The following is a 13,208-nucleotide window of genomic DNA, read 5'->3' on the forward strand; positions in this document are numbered from 1 at the left end:
TATTCAAGTCTTTGCTCATTTTAAAACTGGATTATTTGAATTTTCCTGTTATTGAGTTGGATGAATATCTGATATATTTTGGATATTAATCGCTTATCAGATATATGATTTACAAATGTTTTCTCCTATACCATAGGTGGCTTTATTATTTTGTTTGTTGTTTTAATTGCTGTGTAGAAGCTTTTTCAATTAGCCCACTTGTTTATTTTTTGTTTTTGTCACTGTACTTCTAGCATCATATTCAAAAAATTATTGCCAAGACTAATGTCAAGCAGTGTTTTTCTTATTATTTTTTTTCTTCTAGGAGTTCTGTGGCTTTAGCACTTACATTTATGTCATGAGTCCATTTCTAATTAACTTTTGTGAGTGGTGTAAAATATAGGTCCAATTTCATGTTTTCACTTATTTATTATATTTTAAATGTTTGTTTATTTATTATATTTTAAATATTTATATATTTATTTTAGATGTGGGGTACAATTCGGGACAGGTATACAAGTGCACATCATACAGGTAAATTTCATTTTTTCATTCATTTCAGTTTTCCCAGCATCACTTATTGAAAAGAATAACCATTCATATTGTGTACTCTTGGTGACTTTGTCAAATATTAGTTGAACATGCATGTATTTATTTCTGGGCTCTTGATTCTGTTTTCTGTGTGTATGTGTTTATGCCAGTAAAATATTGTTTTGTACTATAGCTTTGTAATATAATTTGAAACCAGGAAATGTGATTCATACAACTTTGTTCTTCTTACTCAGGAATGCTTTGGCTATTTAGAATCTTTTGCAATTCAATATGAATTTTTGGATTTTTTTCCTGTAAAAGACACCATTGGAATCTTGATTGGAATTGCACTGCATGAATAAATTGCCTTGGGTAGTACAGACATTTTAATAATGTTAATTATTCTGATGCATGAGCATGGACTATATTTCCATTTATTTGTGCCTACTTTATTCATTTCATTAATGATTTATAGTTTTTAGTATACAGGTCTTTCACCTCCTTGGTTAAAATTTATTCCCAATTATTTTACTGTTTTGGTATTATTGTAAATGAGATTAAAATTTTTGTTATTATTATTATTTATGTTTTAGAATTGTGGGGTAGAAGTGAGGATTTACAACATAAATAAGTTGCATGCTGTTGAAACTTGGGCTTCTAATGGGTCCTCCCTCCCCCTGATAGTAGAACTGGTACCCAGTATGTTGCCATGTGCTTCCCATCACCCTTCTCTCCTTCCCGCCTCCAGTCGTGTCCAGCATCTGCCAATCCCATCCTTGCTTATGCGACCAGTGATCAGTGCTTATGAGTGAGAAAATGTGTCATTCAGGTCTTTATTTCTGTGATAATTCATTAGTATGATAATCTCCAGCTGCATTCATGTTGCTGTAAAGGCATAATTTTGTTCTTCTTTTTGGCTGCATAATATTCCATCATATATAAGTACCACATTTTCTTTATCTAGTACACTTTCTATGGGCATCTGTGTTGGTTCCATGTTTTTGCTATCATGAACAGTGCTGCATTGAATATACATGTTCAGGTGTCTTTTTGGTAGAGAGATTTATGTTCTTCTAGGTATATTCCCAGAAGAGGGATTGCTGAATTGTATGGAAGTCAATTTTCAGTTATTTGAGAAATCACCACACGGTTTTCCACAAACCTTGAACTGGCTTACATATCCACAAACAGTGTAGAAGTGTTCCTTTTTCTCTGTAGCCGTGCCACCACTTGCTTTTTCTGTTTGTTTGTTTAGTTGGTTTTTTTACTTTTTAATGATAGCATTCTTACTAGTGTTAGGTGGTATCTCGCTATAGATTTGATTTACATTTCTCTGAGCATTTTGTCATATGTGTGTTGCATACTTGAATGTCTTCCTTTGAGAAGCGTCTGTTCATATTCTTTGCCCACTTTTACTGAGGTTGTTCGTTTGTTTTTTTCCTGTCAATCCATTTGAGTTCCTTGTATTTTCTGGATGTTAGGCCTTTGTCAGATGCATAGTTGCAAATATTTCTTCTCTTTCCATGGGCTGTCTCTTTACTTTCTAGATAAATTTTTTCAGACAGTTTCACTGTTAGTGTATAAAAATGCAACTGACTTTTTAATGTGGATTTTGTATCCTGCAACTTTACTGAGTTTATTTATTGATTCGAACAGTTTTTTGGTTGAGTCCTTAAAATTTTCTATATTCATGTAATCGCAGACAGAGATAATTTTGCTTCTTCCTCTCTGAATTGAATGACATTATTTTTCCTAATTATTCTGACAAGGTCTTCCAGTACTATGTTGAATAGAAGCGACAAGAGTAGGAAACTTTATCTTTTTCCTGATCTTAGAGGAAAAGCTTTCAGTTTCTCACCATTGAGGATGTTTGCTGTGGGCTTACCATTTTTGTCATTTATTAGGTTGAGATACATACCTTCTATGCCTAATTATTGAGTTTTGAATTTCATCAAATGCTTTTTCTGCATTAATTGAGTTGATTATATGATTTTTATTCTTCATTCTGTTATGTGGTGCCTCATATTTATTGACTGGATTGGAACCATCCTTACATCCCAGGGAAAAATTCCATTTGATCATGGTAAATGAACTTTTAATGTGTTTTTGAATATGATTTGAATATGAGTTTAAGGATTTTTGCATTTATGGTCATCAAATGTATTGCTGTAATTCTCTTTTCTTGTAATTTCTTTGTCTGGCTTTGGTATCAGCATAACATCAGCCTCTTAAAATGAGTTTGGAAGTGATATCTCCACTTAAATTTTTCGCAAGAGTTCTAAATGTTTGGTGGAATTCAGCAATGAAGACTTCAGGTTCTGGGCTTTTCTTTGTTGGGAGGCTTTTGATTAGGGATTTCTGTATTCTCTACAGGATCTCATGACAGATTCAAATCCAATGTTGGTGGCTAATGCTGTAGCAGCATTATCTGAAATCAGTGAGTCTCACCCAAACAGTAACTTACTTGATCTGAATCCACAGAACATTAATAAGCTGCTGACAGCCCTGAATGAGCACACTGAATGGGGCCAGATTTTCATACTGGACTGCTCATCTAATTACAACCCTAAAGATGACCTGGAGATTCAGAGTGGGTAATTCCCTGGCTGCCTCATGCCAACTCAGCGGTGGTGCTTTCAGCGGTGAAAGTCCTAATGAAATTTCCAGAGTTGTTACCCAAGGACTCTGACTACTACAATATGCTGCTGAAGAAGCTAGCCCCTCCACCTGTCACTTTGCTCTCTGAAGAGCCAGAAGTTCAGTATGTTGCCCTGAGGAACATCAGCCTAGTTGTCTAGAAAAGGTCTGAAATCTTGAAGCAGGAAATCAAAGTCTTCTTTGTGAAGAAAATGATCCCATCTATGTTAAACTAGAGAAGTTGGACATCATGATTCGTTTGGCATCTCAAGCCAACATTGCTCAGGTTCTGGCAGAACTGAAGGAATATGCCTCAGAGGTGGATATTGACTTTGTTTGCAAAGCTGTGAGGGCCATTGGACGGTGTGCCATCAAGGTGGAGCAATCTGCAGAGCATTATGTAAGCACATTGCTTGATCTAATCCAGACCAAAGTAAATTATGTGGTCCAAGAAGCAGTTGTCACCAGGGACATCTTCCAGAAATACCCCAAGTATGAAAGTGTCATTGTCACTCCATGTGAGAACTTGGACGCGCTGGATGAGCCAGATGCTTGAGCGGCTATGATTTGGATTGTGGGAGAATATGGTGAAAGAGTTGAGAATGCAGATGAGTTACTAGAGAGCTTCCTGGAAGGTTTTCATGATGAAAGCACTCACGTGCAGCTCACTCTGCTTACTGCCATAGTGAAGCTGTTTCTCAAGAAACCATCAGAAATACAGGAGCTGGTCCAACACGTTTTGAGTTTGGCAACACAGGATTCTGATAATCCTGACCTTCAAGACCGGGGCTATATTAATTGGCGCCTTCTCTCAACTGACCCTGTTATGACCAAAGAAGTAGTCTTGTCTGAGAAGCCACTGATTTCTAAGGAAACAAGACCTTATTGAACCAACTCTGCTGGATGAGCTCATCTGCCACATTGGTTCTTTGGTCTCTGTGTATCATAAGCCTCTCAATGCTTTTGTGGAAGGGAGTTATGGAATCCATTGCAAACACTTGCCAGTCCATCATGGGACCACTGATGCAGGTGACAGCCCTGTTGGCACCACCACTGCAACCAACCTGGAACAGCTTCGGGTTATCCCTCTCAAGGCGATCTTCTAGGAGATCTTTTAAACCTTGACCTCAGTCCTCCAGTCAATGGGCCACAGGTATCCTCCATGCAGATGGGAGCAGTGGATCTCTTGGGAGGAGGATAGATAGTCTGGTGGGACAGTCCTTTAACCCGTCGTCTGTGCCTGCAGTCTTTGCTCCTTCACCTACACCTGCTGTGGACAGTAGTGGTCTGAATGACTGTTTGTACTCTCCCCAGGAATAGGCATGGCATCTGGTGGATATGTGGCTCCTAAGGCTGTCTGGTTACCTGCAGTAAAGGCTAAAGGGTTGGAAATTTCAGGAACACTTACTCACCGCCAAGGGCACATCTATACAGAAATGAACTTCGCTAATAAAGCTCTGCAGCACACGACAGATTTTGCAATCCAGTTTAACAAGAATAGCTTTGGTGTCATCCCCAGCACTCCTCTGGCCATCTCTACACCACTGATGCCAAACCAGAGCACTGATGTCTCCTTGCCTGTCAACACTTTGGGCCCAGTCATGAAGATGGGCCTCTGAATAACCTGCAGGTGGCTGTGAAAAACAATATTGATGTCTTCGACTTTAGCTGCCTCATCCCACTCAACGTGCTTTTCGTAGAAAATGGCAAAATGGAGTGTCAGGTCTTCCTCGCGACGTGGAAGGATAGTCCCAGTGAAAATAAACTTCAGCTCCAGATGAAGGGATGTCATTTAAATGCTGGCACTGTTTCCAGCAAGTTGCAGAAAAGTAATGTTTATGCTATTGCCAAGAGGAATGTGGAAGGACAGGACATGCTATACCAATCCTTGAAGCTCACTGATGGCATTTGGATTTTGGCAGAGTTACATATCCAGCCAGGAAACCCTAATCATATGGTGTCACTGAAGTGCAGAGCTCCTGAAGTCTCTCAGTACATCTGTCAGGTCTACAACAGCATTTTGAAAAACTAATAGACTGGTCCATCACCCTGCAGTCACTCTGTGATCGGTGCAAGCCAAGAACTCTTAACAGGAAGAAATTGTATTGCTGTGTAGAATCTGAACCCAAGTACACTGAGGCCACCCACCAAGGTATTGACTAGTCTAACCTGTGCTAACATGAGAGCACAACCTATTGGATAGTTTTAGCTTCCCGTAAACATTTGTAACCACTGCTTCAATCACCTTCCACCTCTTGCCACCTGCTGCTGCTGTCAGTCCTTACTTATAGGCTTCTCCATGCTGTGCCAGTGACTGGCTTTTTTTACACCCTCTTTTAAGTGTAGTTTGATATTTTGAAATCGAGAGCTCATTTCAAAAGCAGAAAAAGACAACAAATATTAAAGCAAGGAAAAGTGTCACTGAAGCATAAAAATTTTAATATTATAGTGTGGCTGTTTATCCTTTTGGTTCTGTTAGTATTCACTTTATATATTTAGATGCTTGACGTTGGATGCATGATAATTGTAAATTGTCATAGCCTCTTTATCATTATGTAACAACTTTGTCTCTTGTGACAGTTTTTGACTTAAAGTTTATTTTATGATTTAAGTATAGCCACCACTGCTCACGTTTGACTATTATTTGCAAGGAACAACTTGTTCTATCTATTCACTTCAGACTATGTATACCCCTAAAGCTAGAGTGAGATTTTGTAGGCAGCATATGGTTGATTCTTAATTTTTAATCTATTCAGATGTCATGTGTCTTTTGATCAGAAAATCAAATTCATTTTTATTAAAAGTAATTATTGATGGTTAAGGATTTACTTTTGCCATTTTGTTCATTGGTTTCTGACTGTTTTATAATTTCTTTGTTCTCTTCTTTCAGTCTTGCTGTCTTCTTTTGTTAATTGCTAAGGTGAGAGTATTGCCTGGGCTTAGGGGTTCAAGACCAACCTGGGCAACTTGGTGAGACCTCGACTCTACAATAAATCAAAAAATTAGCCAGGTGTGCTAGTGCACACCTGTGCCTCCAGCTACTTGGAAGGATAAGGTGGAAGGATCACCTGAGCCCAGCAGGTCAAGGCTGCACTAGCTGTGAGCGTGTGACTGCACTCCCACCTGGGCAACAGAGTGAGATTCCTACTCGAAAAAAAGATCTTATTTTAAGCTGCTAACAATTTAAATTCAATTGCATATAAAAACTCTGTTTTTACCTCACTCTAACATTTATGTTATTGATGTTACAACTTATATATTTTATGTATTGTGTATCCAATAGCAAATTATTTTGATTACAGTTATTCAAAAACTTTTTTTTAAACTTTTCTACTAGATTTAAAACGAGTTACGCACCACCATAACAAAATCAGAGAGTTCTGACTTTCACTATATATTTGACTTTACCAGTGTGTGTTTTTTGTTGTTGTTGTTGTTGTTGTTGTTGTTTTGGAGATGGGATGTCACTATGTTGCCCAGCCTGGTCTCAGACTCCTGGTGTCAAGCGATTCTCCTGTCTTGGCCTGCCAAAGTGATAGGATTACAGGAATGATCCACCGCACCCAATATTACCAGTAAGTTTTATACAATTCATATGCTTTTATGTTATTAACGAAGGTATGGTGGTGATGAACTCCTTCAGCTTTTGTTTCTTTGGGAAGTCTTTATTTCTCCTTCATTTACAAAGGACAAGTATAGTCTTCTTGATGGGTAGTTTTTTCTTTCATTATTTTGACTATATGATCCCATTTTCTCCTGGCCTGCAAGAGTTCTGCTGAGAAATCCACTGATAATCTTATCAATGTTCCATTGTATATGATGTGTCATTTTTCCTTTGCTGCTTTCAAAATTCTCTTTGTTTTTGACTTTTGACAATTTAATTATAATCTGTTCAGTGTATAACATTCCAGGTTCAGCCTATTGGTGACACGCGGCCTTCATAAGTCTGGATGACTATTTACCTCCCCGTATGTGGAAAGTTATCAGTTGTTGTTGTTGTTGTTGTTGTTGCTACGATCATCATCATTGTCGTCATTGTCATCATCATCATTTTGAGTTAGAATCTCACTCTGTCGCCCAGGCTGGAGTGCAATGACACAATCATGGCTCACCACAGCCTCAACCTCCTATGCTCAGGTGATCCTTCTGCCTCAGCCTACCATGTCGCTGCACCACCAAACCTGCCTACCTATTTTTAAAATTTTTTTGTGGAGATGAGGTCTCCCTATGCCTCCTAGGCTGGTCTCAAACTTCTGGGTTCAAGCAATACTCCTACCTCAACCTCCCCAGGTGCTAGGATTATGGACATGAGCCAACACACCCAGCTTGTTATTTCTATAAATAGACTTTTTGCGCCGTCATTCTCTCTTCTCTTTCTATAATTCTCAAAATGCATATATTGTTCCACTTAATTCTGTCCCATAAATCCCATAAGGTTTCTCCACTCTTTGTAATTCTTTTTTTTTTTCTGTGTGTGCTTTTCTGACTGGATAATTTTATTTTCTTTTTTCCTTTTTTTTATTATAAAGATGCAGGGTACAATTCAGGGTTAGGTATACAAATGTTTATTATGCAGGTACCCTTGTTGATGAGGTGTGTCCCTCTCTCCCCTGGCAGTTTTCCTCAACTGCCAATCCCAAACCTCCTCCCCTGACAGTTTCCTACTACTGTCAATCCCTTTTTATAGTATTATAATTGCTCAAGATCCACTTATGAATGAGAACATATGGTACTCTCTTCTTTGTTTCTGTGATAGATTACTGAGTATGATCGACTCTAAATCCATCCAAGTTGCTGTGAAGTCCATATGGTTGTCATTCTTTATGGCTGCATAATATTCCATTGTGTATATGTACCACATTTTTTTATCCAGTCCAACTTCAATGGGCAGCATGGTTGGTTCCATGTTTTTGCTATTGTGAACAGCGTGCAACAAACATATATGTGCAGAATGATTTGAGTTCCTCTGGGTATATTCCCAATAGGAAAATTGCTGGGTATATGGAAGGCCAATTTCTAGTTCTTTCAGAAATCACCACACTGTCTTTCAAAGAGGTTTCACTAGCTTGCATTCCCACCAACAGTGTAGAAGCATTCCTTTCTCTCCACATCCTCACCAACATCTGTTGTTGTTTGTTTTATTAATGACGGTCATTCTTACTGAGGTTAAGTGATATCTCAATGTGGTTTTGATTTGCATTTCTCTGATGATGAATGAGGCTGAGCACTTTTTCATGTGTCTGTTGGTTACCTGTATATCTTCTTTTAAGAAGTATCTATTCATGTCTTTTGTCCACTTTTTAATGTGGCTGTTTTTTGTTGTTTTTTTTTTTTTTTTCCTTTCAGCACATTTGAGCTTCTTGTAGATCCTAGATATTAGGACTTCCTGTCTGGATAGTTTTAAATGACTTGTCTTCACATTTACTGATCCTTTCTTCCCTCAATTTGGCCTGCAGTTGAAGCTTTTTATAAAAGTTTTTACTTCATTCATAGCATTCTTCAGCTCTAGAATTTCTGTTCATTTTAATGGTTTCTATGTCTTTATTGAACTAGTTTTGTTCATACATTGTTTTTCCAATTTCATTTACTTGTCTACCTGTGTTTTCTTGAAGTTCACTGAACTTCTTAAAAGGATTATTCTGAATTATTTGACAGTCACTTCACAGATGTCCTTTTCTTTAAGGTAAATTATTAGAACTTTATTAGTTTTCTTTGGTGATATCATATTCCCATGACTCTTTTGGATCCTTGAATCCTTCCACTGGTGTCTGCATTTGAGAAGGAAGTCACCTCTTCTAGCTTTTACAGGTTAACTTGAACAGGAAAAGGCCTTCACCAGTCAGTCCAGATTGAGGTTTTAGATAGGTCAGCTGATAGCATCCGCAGAAAAGTGGGGCTTGCCTTCAGGGCCTCTGGTTGTGTGAGACTTCTGTGTGTTCTCTCAGGCCGGATGGAGCCGTTTATCTGGGCTCTGAAATCAGTGGGTCTGCTGACCAGATTCTGTGGCCAAACTGATCTGCTGGTTTGGCTTCCTGAACATATGGGAACACTAGCTGGGCTCCATATTTGCCTCTGATTGGGCAAAGAGGCACATACTGTGCTCCCTGGCTAGGCAGTACTGCTTGATAGAGCCAGGAGTAGGTAGGAATTTAGGCTGGGCTCTACGATCTTCCTGGGTCATGGCCATATTCTTTCCTTTCTTTCCAGGCAATGCTCTAGGCTGGCCTTCACATTAAGGTGGAGATGCAGACTGGCCTGTAAGATTGGGTGGGGTCACAGGTTGTGTTCCACAGTTGAACAGAATCACTGGGTGGATTTCCTGTCCATGCATAAGCGCTGGTTGTGCTCTGCGAGTGGTTAGGACCACTACTGGGCTTCCAGGTTGTGAGAATCTGAAGACTATGCCCTACAGTTGGCTGGGGCTACAGCCTGTTATCTGACATTGGGTGGAGTTGCTGGCTGGGCTCCCTGCTCCCCAGGGCCACAAGCTATGCTCCACAATCAAGCAGGACTATAGTCTGGATGTACTGGTCAGGTGGAGGCTTAAGCTGAACTTTATAGTTGGGTAGGACCATGGACTGGGCTCCATGGCAGATGGGTTTGCTGGCCTGAATTCCTGGTCAGGCAGGACCACAGGTTTGCCCTACAATTGAGCAGGGTCACTGACTTGATTCCCTTCCATGGTGAAATATATCTGGTCTCTATGGCTGGGCAGGGGGTCCCTATTTGGGCTTGTTTGTCAGGCAGAGCTACAGGATGTGTTTCACAATTAGGAAGCATCACCAACTTGACTGTAGATTAGGCTCCATGATAAGATCTGACTACTGTCTGGGGACCCAAGGCAGCTAAAACTGTGGACCATGTTCCTTGTCCAGACAGTGCCATTGGTTTGGCTCCATGGGTGGGCAGTGCCCACCTTGGTTGAGTGATGATGATATCCGCAAGGATGTAGTACTATCACCAGCATCTGTGTACTGATTGCTGTGAGCCCTGTCTCCCTTCTTTGTTTTTGGCTTGCCCCAGGTGGTCTAGCCCTGCCAATTCCCCTGTGAGAAGAGCAGAGGTGAGTCTCTCATTAAGCTTCAAAGATTTCTGGAAGTTGGATGTCCATCTTGAACTCGCATCTTCCCCATGGGGAAACTGCAAGCTCAGGGAAACTCTCTTGGTTTAGTGCCACATCAGCCTCAGAAAGGGGCGCTGCAGTCAGAATATAACCACTTCTCTTATACTTTTAATGAGACGTTTTTCAGTTTCTGTGGAATGCTTCAGCCTCATTCCCAGGTTTTAGAATTTTTCACAAAGCCACTCTTGTCTATAGACAGTATCTCAATGGTCTTTCTGTTAGGGGTACTAAAGCTGGGGAACCCTATTCTGGAATCTTGGAGGTGTCACTTGCATGAAGGTTTTTATTTCTGTAGTTTAGTCTGTATTTAAGGGGAGCAACTCTATTGGTGTTTTAAATAACAATTCATAAGTGAAAATTTAGGGATCCAAAGATAGATTCACTAAAAAATATTCCAGCTTCTGTGACTGCGGAAAAAGTTCAAGGTACATTGTCCCTAGGATGTGCCATGCATAGGAAAGTCAATTATGTCAACAGAGTACTGCCTAGTGGCTTTCTTAACTTCTGAATGGTCAATGTGAAGCATCATCAAATGCCAAGTTTCAAGAAGAAAACCATACAGAATTGTGCCAAAATCAAAATGACATGCTGACACTCATCTAACTAATGGCTAATAGTTTGCCAGTCCACGTGGACATCTGACCTTTAAACATTAAAAGGTCCCAAGATGAACATTCCTGGTATTACATGCTCACTGACTTGCTCGAAGTCAGCCAATCTAGTCTTGTTTTCCTCTATTCCTTCCTCCTACTCCACCCCCAGACGTTTCTACACATACCCCCGTGCCAGCAATAGCCACCTACTTACCATCTGCCAATGCTCCTTCTTGCTCTCATTCATCTGATAAATTATCTTAAATCCCACCACATCAGGGAGCCTAAGCCAATTTGTGAGCAGGATCATAAGAGTTGGTACATCAAGAGCAGAATGATAAGAGTGTTTTAACTTTATATAAAGCATCTTAATGTTTAACTCTTTCAATCTGCACAAGAATATTATAAAGGATTGTAATCATTTTATAAAGGAGGATGTTGAAGTCTAGAACCATTAAGAGGTTTACTTTTTATGTTTTTTAAGATAGTGAAGGGCAGCGTTGGAGCACAAATATCCTTTTCTCATTGCTGCTGATATAAATTGTTTCTAAAAAGGAAAAAATGTATTATGCATTCTACTCTAAGAAACACAAGGAATATTCAATGATTATTCAAGTGACCTAAGAGTTCACAATAAATATTAAACCTATACATCTACAAAATTAGTTGACTTCATATAATAGTGAACTAGAAGCAGCAAACTACTTTCTCGAAGTGAATGTCATAAGTACTAACTTTTTCCAGGCAACACAGAGTACTATTTAGTGTTTCATTTTACACAAATGCAGTAACAAGTTCAGCTAAATTTGTGGCCGAGTTTATAAGTAAATAATAACCATATAAGATACATGAGATACCTTTATGATGTCCTCAAGGTAATAATGACCATAAGGAAAATTTAACAAGGAATGCCCCAAGATAAAGCAGAAAATATTTTTAAAATTTCAGCAAAGTTGTTTATATTAAATTTGCATGCTTTCAGCAAGCATTCCCGAATGTCTAGTTTATGTCAAGCAATGAATGAGATTCAAGGGTTAACAATCAAATGAGGTTCAGTCCCTATTCTCTAGGACCTCCTCTCCGCCTTTTTTTTTTTTTTTTTTTACCACAACGGACTCTTTGCTCTTATTTTTGCCTTGATTATTTTCTGTGAATGTATTCTTTCCCTCTGCCTAGCTTTCAGCAAAATTCCAGGAGCATAATAGGGCAGAATTCTATAGTGTATGGAAGGTAGTTATCAAAATTACTACAAAACCATTGACACCATTTTGCAGGCCCTTTTGGAAACTATAATCCTCCTCTACTCTCTCTCTGGTCCTCTTATAAATTTCCCCTTTAAGATCTATGATTGGGTCAGGAGAATATTGCTGCTGTTCTACATTGTCACCTAACACATGAGCCAGTTATATCAAAGGGAATTTTAATTGTTATGACAGGAGTAGGATAGGCAGTGGGTCAAGAACCACTTGGCTGTTGGTGCTTATATTTCCAGTGTTTGCTCACGTGATAGGCTCAGAGCCAAATTTGTATGGGGTTAGTTCTGATTTATCTGTAGCAGGTTATAGAAATCATGAAAGACTTTTACAAGAAATGGCAATTTGGGCTAAAAACTTAAAAATTTTATCAACTTCAAAAAGCTAGAACAGGACTTATGAAATGGCAGATTGAAACCCTCCATAAATGCACTGTTCCATAAAAACAATGACAAAAATTATTGAAATCAGTTTTTTCAAACTCTGATAATTAACTAAAGGCTTTTGACAATTTGAAGAGCATTTATTCAGTGAAAATCTTGGTAGGAACATAAGCGTTTATGCCTTGGAACTTGGTCTACTTTCTAACAGCTCCACAATATTATTGAAAACTAACAACCCTGCAACCACAGTAGCTGTGAAAACCAACAAGAAGGTGCTCCACACTTAGACACAACACAGTCAAACTGTCAAAAGCCAAAAACAAGCATAAATTATTTATGAAAATAATTATCTATGAAAGCAGTGAAAGACAAACAAGCTCATCACATGCAAGGTATCCTCAATAAAATTAGCAGGTGACTTCCTATCAGAAACCAAAAAGGCCAGAAAGAAGTGGGATGACATCTTCAAAGTACCAAAGAAAAAAATTGTCAGCTGACAACTTTATACACAAATTAAGACATTCCCATTCTGCAAACAATAGAAAATTTTTACTAGTAGGACTGCCTACAAGAAATTCTGGAGATAATCTTTTATGCTGATTTAAGAGCACACTAGAAGGTAATTAAAATCCATGCCATCAAGAACATTAAAAAACAACTCCAAAGTGGGAGAAAACATTTGTAAATCATATCTATGATAACAGATTCA

General features: G+C 38.8%; 1 pseudogene across 1 annotated transcript; it reads left to right on the forward strand.

The window, feature by feature from the left end:
- The first annotated feature begins 2,868 nt into the window (after positions 1-2,868).
- On the forward strand, positions 2,869-5,570 carry LOC103254030 (annotated as a pseudogene). The gene has a single exon (XR_002481606.1). The product of XR_002481606.1 is annotated as an AP-2 complex subunit beta pseudogene (transcript).
- Positions 5,571-13,208: the final 7,638 nt, after the last annotated feature.

This window comes from Carlito syrichta, unplaced genomic scaffold, assembly GCF_000164805.1.
Source record: "Carlito syrichta isolate Samal-C Ts95f unplaced genomic scaffold, Tarsius_syrichta-2.0.1 Scaffold263506, whole genome shotgun sequence".
NCBI classification, from domain to species: Eukaryota; Metazoa; Chordata; class Mammalia; order Primates; family Tarsiidae; genus Carlito; species Carlito syrichta.